Source organism: Pelodiscus sinensis, chromosome 10 (genome assembly GCF_049634645.1).
Source record: "Pelodiscus sinensis isolate JC-2024 chromosome 10, ASM4963464v1, whole genome shotgun sequence".
Lineage (NCBI taxonomy): Eukaryota > Metazoa > Chordata > Testudines > Trionychidae > Pelodiscus > Pelodiscus sinensis.
In genome coordinates, this window is record NC_134720.1 from 25,948,661 (window position 1) to 25,967,905 (window position 19,245).

Genomic DNA, 19,245 nt, shown 5'->3' on the forward strand with positions numbered 1-19,245 from the left:
CAAAATGAAAATTACTTCTTGATTTCAAATTCCTATATCAAGTTCATTTTGTAAGGCCTTTCTATTTTCACTTACAAATACCTGAAAAATTAGGACTATGTAATGAGGACATTGAAAGAAAAAAGATGGGGACATTGAAAGAAAAAAGGTAGAGCAATAAGATTAATAATAGTGCGGAGGGTAACTGGGTCACTCAGTATGACTGGGTGACTTTTGTCCTTTATTGGATGATTAATGGATCATTAGAGAAACTTGGTCCAAGAGAAATGGGGGGGGGGAGGATCAATATTCAGAAGAGCTCCATACAGAAACAAAAATTCTGCCCCAGAAAACTAAGGAGGCATCAGCATAGGCGCTGGAAGTGGGGTACTGTTCCCCACTTCCCAGCTTGAAGTGGTTTACATCATATACAGGGTTTCCATTTTGGTTCAATGGCTCTCAGCACTCCCACTACAAAAATTGTTCAAGAATTGTTCAAGAATGCCAGGGCATCAGATGTTAGATTAAACTAATAGTTCAAAGTAACTGCAATAAACTCTGTTCAGCTTCCCAAACATTTGTGCCTTTATAGTCATCCCTTATGTTCAGAATACAACATATTTAAAAAACAAACAAACAAACAAACAAAAAAGAAAACAGGCTCTCCTCAACTGCTGGAGCCATATCTGCTTTTAAAAATTATCATAAGAAAGGAATTCTAAAGTATAACATAATTCCACTGAGAGTTACATTATTTAAGAGTTCATACACCGGACATAGGCATTAGCATAACATTGGGTCTGGACACTGATTTAACCAAATGTAAAACAAAACAAAAATCACTCTCCCTCTCTGTATAAAATGAGAAAAAAATTAATCAATGCCACAAGTCTGTGCGTTTAAATTCAGCCCACATGACATTTCCTTCTCATTTAATTGCTTCCATACAATTTATATCTGCTAGTCACGCTAGGCCCCGGAGTACTATATATGCTTTGTTACAAAGAAGCTCTTGTCCTATAATAACCTTCATAACCAAAGTAAAGGAATTATGGGTAAGGCTGAGCAGACTGAGTGAAATAAACAGGTTTTCAACTTCATCCAAAGCATACTTAAAACAGGAAACGAGTCAAACCTAACCACTGGCTCTTCCATCAGGATTTGAGAGAGAAAACAGCAGAGAACAGCAAATGACAGACTGTGTAGTCTCTACATAGTCAGACAGCTGAAATCAGACACATTTATCATTTGTATGCAGCAGATTAGCCTGCATACTCTAGACTATTTATGCATTACAGAGCTGAAGTGTTTGAAAAGAAAATTTCTTAATCAACTCATATCACTTCCGTGAGTTTTAAAAGTTGGTAACACCACCAGCTCACTGAAGTTTTTTTAAAAAAACCTGATAGTTCTCCCTTCTTACTCTGATCAGCCCATACAAGTTATAAATACTTTACTCCGTTAGTCAGGTCAAGCACACATTTTCTAGAAAGAGCACAAACAAAAAGTTTAGTGTCTAGATTAACAGATAAAAATATTTACAAAAGGTATTTGAACAGTCACTTTATTTTTCCTACCCTTCAGCACACAATATCTAGTTGTATATTTTTCTCCCTTTAAAACGGTGGTCTCCAATTCGGTGCCTGCGGGCGCCATGGAGCCAGGCGGAGCATTTATGTGTGCCTGCCTAGTGACCAGGACCGGCCCAAGCCATTCTTGCACCCCGGGCCCCGGGCACATGTGCGGCCCCTGCCCCAGACGCACGGCACATCCTCAGTGTCACCCCCGGCAGCCCCAAAAAGTTGGAGACCACTGCTTTAAAAAGTATTAGCTGGTATTTGTTTTGAACACTATTGTATATAGAAAAATTTCCAATTCAAATTTCCTGCTGACATCAACAGATAGATACACAGGTGACTAGTGTCATCCATTCAATACTTTCAAGGACAATAGGCCTAATCCATAGACAAAGTTGCATTAAATGTGCAATTTTAGACCAAATTACTTAAAATTGTGCCACTCTGTATGCGAACACTTAAAATCATAGAAATGTAGGATTGGACGGGATCTTATATCAGTTAAATCTGTTTTGTTCATGTCATTACATGTACGGGTGCAAGCTAAGCAGATATAAACAGTTTTAAACATATATAAGAGTATCCAAAATTTGCATTGATTTAAAATAAATCATTTTAAAACCAATTTAAGTTAAACTGGTGCAACATTTGAGTTTAGCCAAAGCCCTTAGCAATTGGTGTTTCATATATTTCACCCAAGACACCCTTGTATAGCGATATTTCTAAGGCCCACTGCAAGGTTCATATTTAGCTACCTTTACCCTCCTACACCCTACCTCCTACCCAGATGCTGCACCCCCATCCCTCCCGCTGGTAGCCCTGTCCTACACACTGAACTCCCTATTTTTGTCCCAACCCCAGAGCCTGGAGGAGTCCATAAAATCCACTAACCCGATACCCCAGCAGAGTAAATCTGACCTATGGGAAGCCCTGAAAACTCAGACCTCCCTGACCCTTCCCCCTACCCTGGTGGGACTGGAGTGCTAGAGGAGTAAAGTGTCTCAGTTGGGAGCTACATCAGTGAGGGTCTCCACTGATTTTAATGTGGGTCAGTGGCCCCTGACCCAAAAAAGTTCTCTAATGCTGCCATAAATAAAGAAAACATGGGATCCTTTTGTGTTGGACAGAAATTAATATTTTACTTTATTTAAAATGAAGTTTGATAAACTAACATGAGAAAGCTAAAGTGTTTAATCTGCTTAAAAACTGAAATTAATATTTTCTTTCTTACTGGTTAAATTAAACCATTCTCCCTAGCTGCAGCACTAGCAAAATGTCTCGGGCATAATTATGCGATTAATGGTGAGTTTCCATTTGTAACTGGTGGTCCACGGAAAGGTTTGCATTGAGCCAGGTGGGCCACGGGCCAAAAGGTTTGAGAACCACTGCGCTACATTGATCCCTGAGCCAATCTCTCTCTGCAGAGACCAGCTGCTCCCAAGTTGAGCAGGTGGTACAGCTTCAAGCAGAACCCGGATATGCTCCTGCCTCTGGTCTGAAGGAGCTCGGTACTGGCTAGCAACACCCGCTGAAGCTGGCCCCCACACACAGAGCCTGGCTGCCATGAGATGCTCCCTGAAACATTCATTCCCCTTGGGCACCTGCCTCTCAGCAGCCCATTTACACCCCACTTGCCACCAGGGACCTGCCATTGCAACCACTAGAGACAGGCTGCCAGTGCTGAGCTGGCTTTAACTGGGGAGCCCCAACTTCTACACACAGGGCTCCTGCTTTCCCCTCCCCATTCTCCCTTTCCCACTGCCCTCTGTCCCTTCTCTTCCTCTACTTCCCTCCATATCCTCTGCCCAGTCCAATATTCCCTTCTCTTCCCCCCGCTCACTTTGTTCCATCCTCCTTCCTTCTCCACTGCCTCTTTCCTCCACCTCACTCCTCTTTCCCCAGATCTCCAAAATCCTTTGCCTTGCCCCCTCCTCCACAGGCCCTCATCATTGTAAAGAAAACAGGGTGCTAGCTATGCAAAGTGCCCAGCACACACAGAAGAGGAAGATGACCAACAGAAAGCCAAGAAGAATGTCCCCCTGCAGAGGCAAATGAAGCAGTTCCAGACCACCCCCTCCATTCCCAGCCCTGGATTCAGTTTTAGGGGGAAATGTCTCCCCCCTCCCCCACCGAATCTACAACCATGGATTCCAAGCAGTGTGACGTGAAAAAAATCAAGACAGGACGAGGTAGGTAACAGGCACCTATATATGGAGGAAAAACCCAGATTTCTGGACCATCCCTATAAAATTGGGACATCTGGTCACCCTCCAGCTGATGTTTCTTGCCAAATCATATAGGGGACTGCATTGCTGGGCCTAATCCTAGCTGCTTCATTTTTGCGCCCTAGATGGCTGTCTCTCTCACCCCACCCTAGTTACAGCCCTGATTCACAGTCTACAAAGTCAAACTGTGACTTGAAATCTATGTCACGGAGTAAGTCAGTAGAGGAAATCCAGTAACATCCTGTAAATCCAGAAACTAACACTAGTCTTGTTCACACTGCTTTGATCCTCCACCAATTTTTATTAAACAGACATATGATAAGACTTTAAGTAATGAAGGGCTACGCCTACTGATTATGAAAGGTCAGGGCCTTGAACATGAAAACTGATGAATTATTAATTTCTGGTGGAAAGTGCTTTAACCACTTTTGTCTTCTGTTGTGCCCTTTTCATTTACATGCCTACAGTGATCCAAATACTGTGCTCGCTTACAATCCTACAGTCCTACTTTAACCAATATGGAGTTCGAATGGTGTAACTGAGAGCAGAATACGGTTCATTATCTTTTTTTTTAATTGGTGCTCTTATCTCAAAATATAAAGTAGATTTATCTATCATATTGGACTGTATTTGAAAACATTTACATGAAGAGAAATGAATTATCTAGTCAGAACATACATTTACATTTTCCACAGTGAAACAATCTGATTTTTCAAACCTCTGTTCTAAGAAACCTTATATTTTAATGGAATTAGATAGTATTTGTTATGCATATTACTTCTTTTCATTTCACTCTAAACTATAATTTTGTGTTTAATCTTACATTTGGCAGCCCTTGCTCTTAGCATACAAACAGACATTGTTAAATAATCCATTTATAACCAGTGTCAGTAAATATGATCTGTCACTTCAGCTGCAGCAGCTCTGTGGAGTCAGCTTACACCACACTAACTTAGAACTCGAAACTCTGCTCTATTCAGCAGCTCTCAAATCAAGGCCCAAAATAGATACCTATCAGTCAACAAGCTGTGAAATAGCCCTCAAAAGGACTTTCTAAGGCTTACTCCACATTTACAGAAGCTTCAGAGAAGTAGCCGAGTTAGTCTGTAACAGGAAAAACTTCTAACACTCCTGTCATCTGAAGAAGTGGGCTGTGCCCATGAAAGTTCATGATACCATCTACATGTTTTGTTAGTCTTTAAGGTGCTACTAGTCTATTGTAGTTTTTCCACATTTACAATCTAGGTTGAAATAGCTATCCACACTTTTGAGCACTATAGCCGCACTAACAAAACATCCAGGTTTGATGAAGCTAGGCTGACAGAAGAATGCTTCAATCAAACTACCTACTATCACATGGGAAGGTGCCATTCCTACAGTAACAGAAAAATCCCTTCCATTACTATAGATTGTATCTAAACTACTTCCCATAGTGCATAGCTACAGCTCTGTATCTATGCCAGTACAGTCCCCATAGTGTAGACGTGTCCTATGAATACTAGATATTGTTTCTTAACTGCCTGTGGTTTCTGCTCTCAGAGTATTGCCATTATAATTTAATCTACACAATGAATTTACTTTGTATCATTGCATATACATTGCATAAAATGGTAAAAAGTTTCATAATCTGCTTGTCTATTCCAATAATTTGTCAATCAAAATGTTTAATTCAAATAATAGTATTCTAACTAACAGCTGGTGAATTACTAAATTATGTTAAAAACACTGCTGTAAATTCTGAATTGTTAAGACTCTTGTTAATAATTCAAAATGTTGTACTACTAAAGCAAAATGTTTTCACCTGCCATTTTCATTCAAACTGAATGTCTGAAAAGTTTTTAAATTAACCTGAAAATGTTTTTGCTTCCCTTATGAGCAACTGAAAGTATCACATTTCCCTTAAAGTTATTGAATTGAATTCACTTCTTTACCTACTGTTAAACATAAGCTAGGTTAATAATCACCACAGCTCAATAATTATTAAAATGTAACTATAGAAAAACACAAAGAACAATTACTTTTGCATGTGTGACACTGGTGGAACATGTTCCCGTGAGTATAGTTTTTTCAAGATTTCAACAGAGGTCCTAATCCTGTAAGATACTGGGTGGTCCCACAAAGTGGAGAAACCTACAATTCAATTGGATTCAACAGGAAGTCAGTCAGAGTTGAGAATACTCATCACTTCACAGGACCTGGTGCCCATAGTGAAGTCAGGTCCTGTCTATATTTGAAGTTGCTCCACTTTAACTAAAGGTATTATTGTTAGCCTATTTAAAAATAAATTAGCACAACATTGAATGTAAATGTCTTTTTTCATATATTGAGTGTAAAATTTAGTCTGAGTGCCTCAAAATTAAAATAATAATTATACCTTGATTTTCCCCTGCAGATAAGATGGTGCATGTGCTAAATTAAAAATGACTAAGCTTTAGATCAATGGACATCATTAATAAAAGAGATTTTATATACATAAGAGTTCAACAGGACAACTCACCTAAAGTAAAGATATAACTGAAGACAAATTGTTACTTGTTCTGTTAAGCAACTCTATAAGGGTATGTCTACACTACAAAGTTAATTCGAACTAACAGCCGTTAGTTCGAATTAACTTTAATAGGGGCTACACATACAAACCACTAGTTCGAATTTAAATAGAACTAGCGGAGCGTTTAATTCGAACTAGGTAAACCTCATTCTACGAGGAGTAACGCCTAGTTCGAATTTAGAAGTTCGAATTAAGGGCTGTGTAGCCACTTAATTCAAACTACTTGGAGGCTAGCCCTTCCCAGGTTGCCCTGGTGGCCATTCTGAGCCAAACCAGGGAAACTCTTCTGTCCCCCTCCTGGCCCCGGAGCCCTTAAAGGGCCACGGACTGGCTACAGTGCTCGTGCCAGTTGCAAGCCTGCCAGCACCCAGCCAGCAGACCCTGCACCTGGCACAGCATGAGTCAGCCACCCGCTGCCACCCAGCCCTCCGCCTCTTCCCGGGACCAGGCTGGCGGCTCCCTGGAGCCTGCCCGGGGCTGCAAGAGGCCTGTTCTAGTGCGGAGATCGTGGGCCTCATTGAGGTTTGGGGGGAGTCCTCCAACGTCCACAATCTCCGCACTAGGCACAGGAAAGCGGCCGTCTAGGGCAGGATAGCTGCCAGCCTGGCCACCAAAGGCCACATGCGAACCCAGGAGAAGGTCTGCATGAAAATCAAGTTGGTCCAGTGAGACCCCCGACCCTGAGCCCTGAGTTTAGACCATAAGTACATAAGAACAGCCATACTGGGTCAGACCAAAGGTCCATCTAGCCCAGCAGCCTGTCTGCCGACAGTGGCCAACACCAGCTACCCCGGAGGGGATGGACTGAAGACAATGACCAAGCCATTTGTCTCGTGCCATCCATCTCCAGCCTTCCGCAAACAGAGGCCAGGGACACCATTCCTACCCGCTGGCTACTAGCACTCCATGGACCCAACCTCCATGAATTTATCTCACTTCTCTTTAAACTCTGTTATAGTTCTAGCCTTCACAGCCTCCTGTGGCAAGGAGTTCCACAGGTTGACTATGCGCTGTGTGAAGAAGAACTTTCTTTTTTTAGTTTTAAGCCTGCTACCCATTAATTTCATTTGGTGTCCTCTAGTCCTTATATTATGGGAACTAATGAAGAACTTTTCTTTATTCACCCTCTCCACCACTCATGATTTTATATACCTCTATCATATCCACCCTCAGTCTCCTCTTTTCTAAGCTGAAAAGTCCGAGTCTTTTAACCTCTCTTCATATGGGACCTGTTCCAAACCCCTAATCATTTTAGTTGCCTTTTTCTGAACCCTTTCCAAGGCCAAAATATCTTTTTTGAGTTGAGGAGACCACATCTGTACACAGTATTGAAGATATGTCATACCATAGTTTTATACTTCCCCTCCTCCTTCTTCCCCGGCTTCCCCCTTCCAGCTCCCTCCTACCAGGTTTCCCCCTTCCCTCTCCCACCCTCTCTCTTTCCCTCTCCCACCTCCTTTTCCCAGTCTCCCCAGAGGTTAATCCCCTCCCCCCCAGTTTTGTTAAATAAAGAGAGTTTCTATTTTTGAACACACGTGTCCTTTATTTTTTACATCAGGATGGGGGGCTAGGGAGGGGTAAGTGGAAGGAAGTGAGGTAGGAATGGGGCACGAGGCCCCGATGGGGAAGACTGGAGTGGCTCTGCGGACTCCTCGGGGTGGAAGCTCTCCTGCAGGGCCTCCTGGATCCTGACAGCCCCCCGATTGACCCCACCCCCGGATGGCAGCCTGCGGCAAGTGCAGCCAGGCTGATGGCCAAGTGCTGTGATGTGCCGAGTGTGGGCACTCAGGGCACTCCAAGACAGGACTGCTTTGCTGTACCTCATTGAGTTAGACAAGCAAGAGGGGAACCCTGAGAACTGTTTGTCCGGGGTTGGGGTCGGGTCCCTTTAAGCACAGCCCTCAGCTAGCCTGAGGCAGCAGCTCCACACTAACCTGATGCCCTGCCGACACTGGTTCCAGCCAGCCTTAACTTCGATTCAGGGTTCACTCAATGTGGACATGCTATTTCGAATTAGCAAAATGCTAATGTGAATTAGTTTTTATGTCTAGATGCACTAATTCGAATTAGCTTATTTCGAATTAACTAATTCAAATTACGTTAGTTCGAATTAATGCTGTAGTGTAGACATACCCTAACTTACAATAGTGAAGCCTATCCAAGCTTATTCCCACTTGATTGGACTATAACAAATAAACATGAACTAGCTGATTGTTGGTTTCCGTGTATCTTACATATTACTTTCTTTTTTAAATTCTATGTATACATCTTTGCAGCGATACAAATAAAAAGGACCTAAAACTATATTTGTAAAACACGTTTTATTTCTAATTAATCTATATGCCAGGGAATTTCTACTGCAGCTTTTCAGTTCTTCAATTTAATATTTTGGAGGTAATATTTGACATTAAAGTTAATTTCTTAAAATTTGGAAATCAATCAAAGCAACAGAATCAGCAAACCTCACACATCTCCCTTTTGCAATGCACTTTGTCATTAATTGTATGGAAGTTTCCTTCCTGCTCTATTCTCTTATTCTTGACCACCTCCTCTACCTCACATGTTTATACAAGCCCTGAATGCCACCCTGGCAATCTACTCCTTGTAATTTGTCAGATATATACAGATGATCGTTAAGCACCAATTTTAGCTGGGGAAAGTACCTAAAACACCAGAAGGGCAGTTTTACCTTCATGTAACAAAACAAGGAGTTCAAGGACATTGTACCAATATTATTATTCCAAGAATACACTGACATATTGTACCCACAATTTTTACTATTATATTTATCTGCCAAAGCATCATAATTGGGGTTGGCAGAATTCAATTTTAATTTTTATAACTCTGGAGGATAATATTGGTTCTATTCTTAAGCTTTTTTATTTGTATCAATTTTCACATTAGTGCAAAATTATGTTTGTTTTCAATTTTTAGTGATTAAAATGTTCAGTCACAGGAAATCATGGGGAGAGAAAGACAATTATATGAGAGGTAAGACTCAATAAGTTAAAGAAAAAAATCGTCAATACCACATGTCAAACTATACAGAGCTATATATCAAATTCTTTTAAGTTCTCATGCTCCATATTTCTTACTTTGCCTATCTGTAAATTTCAGTTATGAATGGAAATATTGTATTGGCTTGTGTGTGTGTGGGTGTGTACAATGAAATTGTCATTTACCTCTATTTACTGATAAAAATCAAACTATTTCAAGTCTAAGTATAATCAAATAAGGCACTCAAACTTAAGATATAAAATGTCAGTATGAAAATATATTTGTACATTGTTCTGAGAAGTGAAATTCTCATTTGTTGCTATTAAAACACAAAAAGCCAAATACTGCTTTCAATACTTTCATACAATCACAATGAACACAGTAGGGTTCCAAATGTAAACCTGTCACAAGAATATGACCTACCATCTGTGGCTTTTATTAGCATTTTTTGTCACAAGCACCAACCTTACTGAGCTGCAAAATAAATGTATTAAGGTTTCTCATGATTCCCAATTATTATCTCTACATATTTTTCATGATGTCTTTTTTCAAACCAAGTTTAAATGTATGTGTGTGCATGTATATGCACACCGAGAGAAAACTCTTCATTTTGAAAATGAAAAATTTATATTTTTGCTTGCACTGTAATAAAACAATCTTATCTAAAGAGCAAAGGGCTAAATCTTTAACTGCTTATTTAGTCTAATCAGACAAACCCACTGAGGTAAAGGACTTAAGGATTTGCGCCTTATCAAACTTTAGTTAACAAAATCAGTTTTAAAATTCCACTTGGATTTTCTTTTGTATATGGTACTACAGATTAAAAAAATCTATGCAATATATAGACTATGTGTAACCCACACATCTGGTGGGTGTGGTTCACTATCCCACGTAGTTGCACGTAGACCACTTAGAGAGAGCCTTAATTGAGAGCCAGCTGGCTTGTCGCTGAAGCAGTAGACAGGTACAGACTCATGTTCTAAATTCCAGAGAGCCCAGGTTCCGTTCCGCCTGTTGGTGTTACATATGCAGTTCCTGATCCTGTAAGTATCCTCCATGTGGAACTGAATGAACTGATTATGGGTGTATGGCCATCTGCTTCTTAAACCGTATCAATAGATTTGTTTGTCTCACCTACTGGATTGTAGTGCATCTCCCCTGGGTACCACCCAATCACTCAGGTTTTGCACAGGAATGAGGGGTATGATTCCACCCCCCGTCTTCCTCTAAAGGGCAATTTTAAAAATCACAGAAATTAGAAATGGAAAATAGTCAGTAGGTCAAGTCCATTCCCATGAAAGTGGAGAGAAAAAGTAAAATTTCATTCTCAACTGGACACAGGTTATTAGAAGTTATTCTGCATTTACACAGTATAACTATGAAAATAATTTGCTCCATAAACTCATGATAAGTAATGCATTAGAAATTAAAGGTAATTAAGTATACATTTTGGAAAACTACTGTAATGATATAGATATTTCACCAACTGTCCGAGTAATCAAATTTGTTTAGTTTTGATGTGTACATTCCAACATTCCAATTCTCTGTTTATAAAAGTCAGACATAATTAAACTGTCATATAATAAATGTTAATACTATATATCTTGTTGGTCCTTTTTTGGAAAAAAACATATTCACACTCTCTCCTATTGCTTCATATCTCCTCTCTCTTTCCCTATTTCATGCACGTGCTCGATAATATAAAATGGACCAGATATGAAATCAAAGTTTAACTCCCCCACACTGGCACTAGTAGGAAAATGTGGGACATGCCATATAAATGAAGCACTACTAACAATTAGACTGCTTTTTCCCTGAGCAGGCTTTTACTAGTAAATTTCACTTCAAACTGCTAGCATTTACTATAACATTTTTAAAAAATACACTATGGTAAAGATAAAAGCTGCAACCATTTCCACAAATTTGTTCAATGCAAAAACTGTACTCTATGCAGACGTGTTTACACTCTGGAAAGAAATCACAATCCGAACAGAAACTTTGAAAACATAAAGAGAAAACACTTTATTTTAAATACTAGGTTTTATCATTGGTGGTAGTAAGTATTGGTTGAAGAATCATGATTACTCTAGAAACATTTCTGCATGTTGAATTATATGAAATTGATACTGTCGGTTGTATACCAAGAAAAGGACCATGCATGGGCATGCCTATCTTTTCAGAAATCCTCTTTATCACTAGAAAATCACACTTAAGGTTTTTCCACACATGCAGACACAGCAAAAATGTTTTAGATAACAATACAACGTGAGTGAATGTGTTTATTAGTCTGCTTTCCATCCCCCATTTCTGTGATTTGGTGTTTAATTACAGGGTGGGGTGGTCCCAGGGCTACTTATGTTTCTCCCAGTCATAGCCAGAACACCACTACAGGAATTAACATGCAAGACTGTGATTTGTACAAGTTATAGCTGGTTTTTGGTTAGCAAAGCTAACCAAGACTTACTATTTATTAACATTTTCACCATTACTTTCATTTAATCATTCTTGAAAATTATATATCTGCTGCATTAACCTTAAAAACCTTGACAAATACAAAAATATGTGTACTTTGATTAAACAGGACAACCTTATTTTACTGCTTGAACTTCCTTTTGCTCCTCTCCCTCACAACTGATTTATGCCAATGATTCTGCACCAATACATGAAGACAGTTGGATGACAATATACATTTTTTAAAAGACAGCCTCTAAGAATACACAAAATTAACTTTGTATTTGTAGTCTAACCAAAACTGTTTTTAAAATACATTAATCTGATTGGTCAATCTTATTATTTGTCTTTGACATTACAGATCATTTTTCACTTGGCTTTTAAGAAACATAAGTGTAAGACTATTTTAAATCAGGATTTTTCCAACAAGTATTATTTTCACTCAAATATATTATTACTCAGTAGTAATCCCCTGTAGTTTAAACATTGGTGATTAGGTAGTGAAGTGTTATTCACCAAAAAGACACATTGCCATATAACAAAACTTTCATTCCACACATTTCTAATAAATTCATTATTAACTAATTCTGCTGAACAAATAAAACCCTAAAAAACAAACAAAACGTCCATAACACACACAAAAGATCCCATGTTAGAGATTCATACAGACAATGTAAACCTTAAAGAGAAGAACAGTTGTGAACCAAGACATGCCCATTTTAAGTCGTACAATAAATAAAACAAAGTAACCTAACAAAACAAAGTTCCACAAAACCTGTCCTGATTTTCTTTATTATTGTTATGTAATGAAAGAAAATATGTAAGATTTTTTTTCTTCAGGCTTACATTTGCAGGACATCAGAGAGCCTTAGTTTTTTGGTCTATACAGCAGGAATGCATCTAACTTTGTGGGGTTTTCTTGGCTGAATATGATTATGTCATATTCTTTATGTCACAGCTATGTAACATGAGCTTCGAGGTATAGCTGACACCAATTTTAAGATCATATGAACAAAACGAATAACAATTAAGTACCTCTCCAGCATAACAAGATCACATAAATAATACATACCTTTTTACACCTGATGATATCTTTTTATACTGATTTACCAAATGGTATGTAGAATACTAAAGAAACAAAGTGCAAATTAAGGAATGGACAACTATCTGCAGCAAATGGACTTGTGTGCTCCCATGTACAATTCCCTCACGCAGATAAAAATAGACGCATGATGGGTAATTGTAAATATTGATTTTTCATGAGAACCATATTTGCAGCTGGGCTAGCTTTATGCTCACAGCATGAATTAAGGTGAAAGCATAGGAGACCAGTCTGATCTTTGTCAAAAGCCAGATTGCTGACAAAAGCATTGTGACTCATGATTAATACCACCATCAGGCAAACCCTGAAAATACCTGTTGGCTGAGTCTTAACAGGTATTAACAAAAAAACCCCCTGCATTTAAGGATAATTGAGAATAGCATTGTAACAAGTCTCTTTTTAGTTTTTTTCCTTCTTTCTGAAGCTTTGTCTTTGCCCTCTTGGGAACTAATCCTGAAAGATACCGAGTGACAAAATCTCCCATTGCCTTGTGTGATAATTCAGAGCACCCAATAACTGAAAGGCTCAGAACTAGATGCACACTTATTTGAGCTATCAGAATGTTATCACCAATACGGACTAACATAAAATGGAAAGAATAGGTGACGTGTATTTCCATGTTTCAAGCAACCTGAAGCACCATCAAAAGCAGGACCTGAGGTTCCATAGGGGAAGTACAGAGATGTTTTGGGTTCTGAATCATCCTCAGGTTCCAAAGACATCAATGATGACATCAACATAAAACCACATCACTTATTTTCTGCAGAATACGAATCTTCACTAGCTTTACTTCTACCCTCTCACACTGCTGGTGCATGTGGCCACGTATTTTGCCATGGCTGGATTCAAGCTCAAGTTCCTTCCTGTATCCCTGGATAGGAAGTTGTGCTAAATGAGTACAGGTTGTACCTCCCTTAACTGGGACTCTCTGGTCCAACAACATCATGCCAGAGCACAGATATTCCCGGACCACATAGCTCAAGAAGAGGGAGGTATGGCCACAAGGCAGGAGTGCCACCATAAGGGGCTCCAGCAACACAGCCGGGAGTGCAGTGTGTATGTGTGGGGGAGGACCAATAGGATGGCAGGGAGTTCTGTCCCCAGCAGCTGTGGAACTCCAGCCACAGACAGGGATCTCTGAACCCAGAGGCTGCCAGGGAGCTCTGGGCCGGGCCATGGTACTCTGGCCCCATCCCTCCACCCTGGCTGCAGAACCAGGCAGCTGCAGATCTCTGCTCCAGCTGCGCAGCTCAGGCCATGGTGCTCCAGCCCTGGGAGAGCCCCAGGGGGCTGAGGCAGCAGCAGAAGCAGGTTGGAGCCCTAGCCCAGTGGCAGCTTGGCCACAAGGGAAGGGACCTTCCCTGGTCTGGCAAATCCCATCCTTCAAGACCAGTCAGGTCCTCAGGGTGCCAGACAGCAAGGTCCAACCTGTATGGATCTCCTATAGCCTAGACAGTTGAACTCCCACACTATTTTTATGTATTTGCTTCACTAACAAAGTTTTCTGTCACTGACTGTTTGCAAACTAAATAGCCTACCATTTTGTTTACAATGAACTCTGGAGCACAGGTATAAATCTATTAAAAGAAATGTACCAGACCTAATACAGGTTGAACCTCTAAAATCCGGGACTCTTTGGTCCGGCAACATCCGTGGTCCTGCCATGAATATTGTTGAACCAGAGAGCACTGGCTGGCCAGTTTCAAAAGTGCAGTCTGGGCTGGGCTGGTGGTGCGAGCCCAGCCAAAGCAGGGCCAGCACAGTGGAGAACAGTGTTCCCTCAAAGCTGTGGGGCAGCACAGCTTCACAGGTGGTTAATCAGCCCTGCCCAGTTAGACGCTCAGGGTGCAGTCCCACCCAGCAGCAGAGCCTACAGCCAGGTAGGGAACCTTGGCCTCCCTTCATCGGGCAAACTTCATTGTTCGGGACCACTCAGGTCCTGAGGGTGTCCAGTAAGGGAGGGCCAACCTGTATAATGATTATCAGGCTGATTTCACTGCTATACACCAATTTAATGCCAATGTCAAAAATATAATAGATACTGGATGATGTTTACCAAATATATATATATATATATATATATATATATATATATATATATATATATATATATATATATATATATATATATATATATATATATATATAAATTAGGGCAATCAAGCAATCAAAAAATTTAATGGAGATGACAAAATTTGATTCAGTGGCAGATCAAAGGGGCAGCGCAACATGGAACCCAGGATCAGCTGGAGTGCCCAGCTGATCCTGGGCTCTGCGTGGCAGCGGACCCCAGGTTCTGGGGAAATGCTATGGAGAGCCCAGGATCAGCTGGGTCAGCTGACCCTGGGCTTCAGGGCTGCCCCTTTGAAATGCATGCGTTAAAAAAAATGTAATGCATTAACGCATGCCAATTAACAGCTCTTTATATATATAAAAAGATGTCACTACTATGAGGAAGCATTCAATGTCACTAAAGATATGGAAGCTAAAAATGTAGTTTACACCAGTTGCACTGCAGCATTACATTTCATTTGCAAAAGCCACCCAAGAATTGAAGGCTGGCCTTATAACCAAAGCCAGGAGGCCTGTGTTATGTTTCCTCATCTGTGAAACGAGGATAATGATGCTTACCTCCTTTGTAAAGAACTGACCAATACACTGATAGAAAATATTATTATCAAAGAGCAAGGTCTTGTCTTGTACAGGGGTGGGCAATAATTTTGGAAGGGGGGGCCACTTCACAAATTTCAGAAGTGGTCGTGGGCCAAACCAGAAGGGGCAGAGCCTCAGGCTGAAGGGGAGGGGTTGAGAACTACCCTGCTGGGTATGGTGACCTTATTTTCTGAAGCAGCTGCAGCTAGTAAGAACAGTTTAATTTAAATTAAGAAACAGATTAAGCTTTTTAACTTTCTTATGTTAGTTTATCAAACTTCATTTTAAATAAAGTAAATATTATGTCCAACACAAAAGGTTTCAATGTTTCTTTATTTATGGGAGAGGTAGGGAACCCTTTTGGGCTGGGGGTCACTGACCCACAAAAAAAATCAGTTGGGGACCTCACAAGTGAGAAGCAAAATCTCCTCCAAAATCCCCCAACGCTCACTGATGTGGCCCCAATTGAGACACCTCACTCCTCTGGTGCCCCAGCCTCATGGGGTGAGGGGAAGAGAAGGGGGAAACTTAGGTTCAGGGCTTCCCATAGACCAGATTTACTTTTCTGGGGTTCTGGACCTCCTGAGGCTCTGAGGTAGGGACAAAAATGAAGGATACAATGCACGAGACAGGGCTGCCAGCAAGTAGGACAGGGATGGGTTGCAGGATCTGGGAGAGAGCTGGGGTGCAGAAGCAGGCTGGAAGTAGGGTTTCTGGCCAGGTGGAGGGAGCAGGAACAAGGGAGGGTGTGGAAGCAAGCTGGGGGTGCTGGGTCTTGGCGGGAAGGGAAGTGATGGGATTGGAGGGGGGGGCCTGGGCATGAGGGGGAACCTTACCTGGCTTCATGCTCTCTTGAAGCAACAGCTGCAGCCACGCTGTCGCGACCACCCCAGAGGGAGGCCACGAGACTGGAGACACTGCTGCCGAAGCCACGTGGTCCAGAGCTGGCCCCAAGGCACTACGGCCACAGGCCATCCTGGAGGCACCGCTGGTATGGTCACGTGATCCAGGACTGGCCCCAAGGCACCGTGGCCATAGGCCACCACGGAGGCGCTGCTGCCGCGGCCATGAGGTCTGCCTCCAGGGCCCGCGGCCACAGGCTGCCCCAGAAGTGCTGCGGCCCAGGGCAGGCTCCAAAGGCACCACTGACGTGGCTACGCAGCTTGGGGCAGGCCCCGGAGGTGCTGCGGCCACAGGCCACCCCCAGAGGTGCCACGGCCACAGCCAGGCAGCCTGGGGTCAGCCCTGGAGGTGCCACTACTGAGGCCTGGGGCTGGCCCCAAAGGAGTCGCTGCTGTGGCCAGGCATCCCAGGGCTGGCCCAGAGGTGCTGCTACTGCAGCCTGGGGCCGGCCGCGGAAGAACCACTACTGCAGCCTGGGGCCAGCGTTGGAGATGCCGCGGCCCGGGGCCAGCCCCAGAGGCACTGCAGCCAGGCATCCCGGGGCCGGCCTGGAGGTGCTGTGGCAGCAGCACCTCCAGCCTCCAGAGCTGGTTCCAGGCCATGTGGCGGTAGTGGCGACTCTGGATCTGGCCCTGTTGAGGAGCCTCAGCCCCAGCGCTACCTCCTCTGCAGCAACTGCCTGGGAGTGGAGGGAGGGGCAGGGCTGAGCTCCTTTCCCCCCTCTGCGCACACCCATTGGGGGCAGGGCCTGTAATTGCCTTGCAGGCCGGATCAAAGCCCAAGGCGGGCTGGATCGGCCTACTGAGAGGCTTTTGCCCACCCCTGGTCTTGTACAATGTCACAGAACTGTCTAATAGAGCATTAAAAACAAGAAGTAGTCCTGCAACTCCTCACCGTACGTCTACACTCGCACCTTAGTTCCAACTAGGGATGCAAATGCAGGCATTCGAAATAGTCAATGAAGCAGGGATTTAAATATCCCGCGCTTTGTTAGCATGATCTCGCGGGCGCGCTAGTTCGAATCACAGCTGTTCCGAAAGTGAAAGAGCGCACCTGGACGCGTTCGTTCAGACCAAATCCTTTGGTTCGAACTAATGTTACTCCTCAAAAAATGAGGAGTACCCTTAAAGACTAACAAATCTATAAAATCAAGAGCTTTGGTGAGCAAACCCCACTGCTCATCCTACTGTAGATGTGCCTTCAAGTGCTACAGGACAACTCACTGTATTTAAAGTTACAGACTAACATGGCTATCCCTCTGAGACTAATAAAATATTGTGCAGGTTGTGACTCCGAGGCAATAAAGGATTGAACCGAAGACATGAAGCAGCTAAACCTGAAGGCCGCCATTTTCCTGAATTTCTATCTAAATTATTTAACATGGTTAATTTGAATTCATGTGCATTAATACTAATTAATGTGGAAACAATGTGAAGAGATAATTGAATGTCTTACTGAAATAAATCAGTGTGAATATACAGGCAGTCCCCGGGTTACGTACAAGATAGGGACTGTAGGTTTGTTCTTAAGTTGAATTTGTATGTAAGTCGGAACTGGTACATATTGTAGGGGAAACTCTAGCCAAACATTTCTCCAGAGCTCAGTTTTATTCTCCCACACCTCACTTCTCTCAGTCCTTTATTCTCAAGCTGAGGTGTCTGCTGAGAAAAGCTGCTCCGCGTCTCCCTGGTCTGCTGAGGGGGGGGGGGGTGCTAGCTTCGTGTCTCCCTGGTCTGCTGGGGGGAAGCAGCTAGTGTGGGTTTGCCTCACCCCGTTTGTAAGTAGGGATCCGATGTAAGTCGGATCCATGTAACCCGGGGACTGCCTGTACTGCAACATTTAACCTTTGGGACCATTTAGGTCACATTTTAATGCCGGCCACACTGCATATATTCACTTAAGACCATGAAATAATCATACCTATATTTTCTCTTGCCCTTATTTTCTCTTCCCATACTGTTTACATCCAAAACAATGCAAAGTACTGTGGCATCTTGGAGACTAACACAAATATATATAGTATCATGAGCTTTCGTGGGAAAAACCCACTGCTTCAGATGAGCTTGAGTGGAGACAAAAAAAGGGGTGGGGGCTCTCAGAATTTATAACAGAAAAAGAAGGAGGGAGGAAGTACCTGTCAATTGTAGTGCTGATGCTAGTACGGCTACCCAGCACTACAATTGACAGGTACATTTTTTCTTCTCTCCTTTTTTTTCTGTTATAAATTCTGAGAGCCCCCAACCCTATTTTTTTCTCCACTCAAGCTCATCTGAAGAAGTGGGTTTTGCCCACAAAAGCTCATGATATTATATATTTTTTGTTAGTCTCCAAGGTGCCACAGGACCACTTGTTTTTAAAGTTACAGACTAACACATCTACCCATCTGAGACTTGTCTACATCCAAAAGTCCTTTCATAAATTTATCATGAAAAAATCATGACAAACCATTAATCATGACAACAAATTATATTACAAGGGAGTGAATTAACTATAGTAGTCTAAGGGTATGTCTACACTACGCAGCTTTTAGTGTAAAAGTAAGCATATGTGAATATTGTTTGTACTTATACCCTCCCAACAAGCAGCTTTTGCTTTGTCTTCAGGCCTGTGATAAAGCAGCATTCACATTTGTACTTTTTGGGACAAAACTTGTTCACAGGAAGGACAGGGTTAAGCACCTGTGAATGACAAAAGTTTGTCAATCAAGTGCAGTTGTAGACATAGCCTAAATACATTTCTCCTTTTCAGCACTAACAGTGAAGATAATTTGTAAATCAAGGAGATAAAACAAGAAGAAACTACAGGGTACAG

General features: G+C 42.0%; 1 protein-coding gene across 2 annotated transcripts in view; it reads right to left on the reverse strand.

Moving 5' to 3' along the window:
* Positions 1 to 19,245, reverse strand: part of WWTR1 (WW domain containing transcription regulator 1) — a 134,174-nt gene that overhangs the window by 112,475 nt on the left and 2,454 nt on the right. The window lies entirely within an intron of this gene.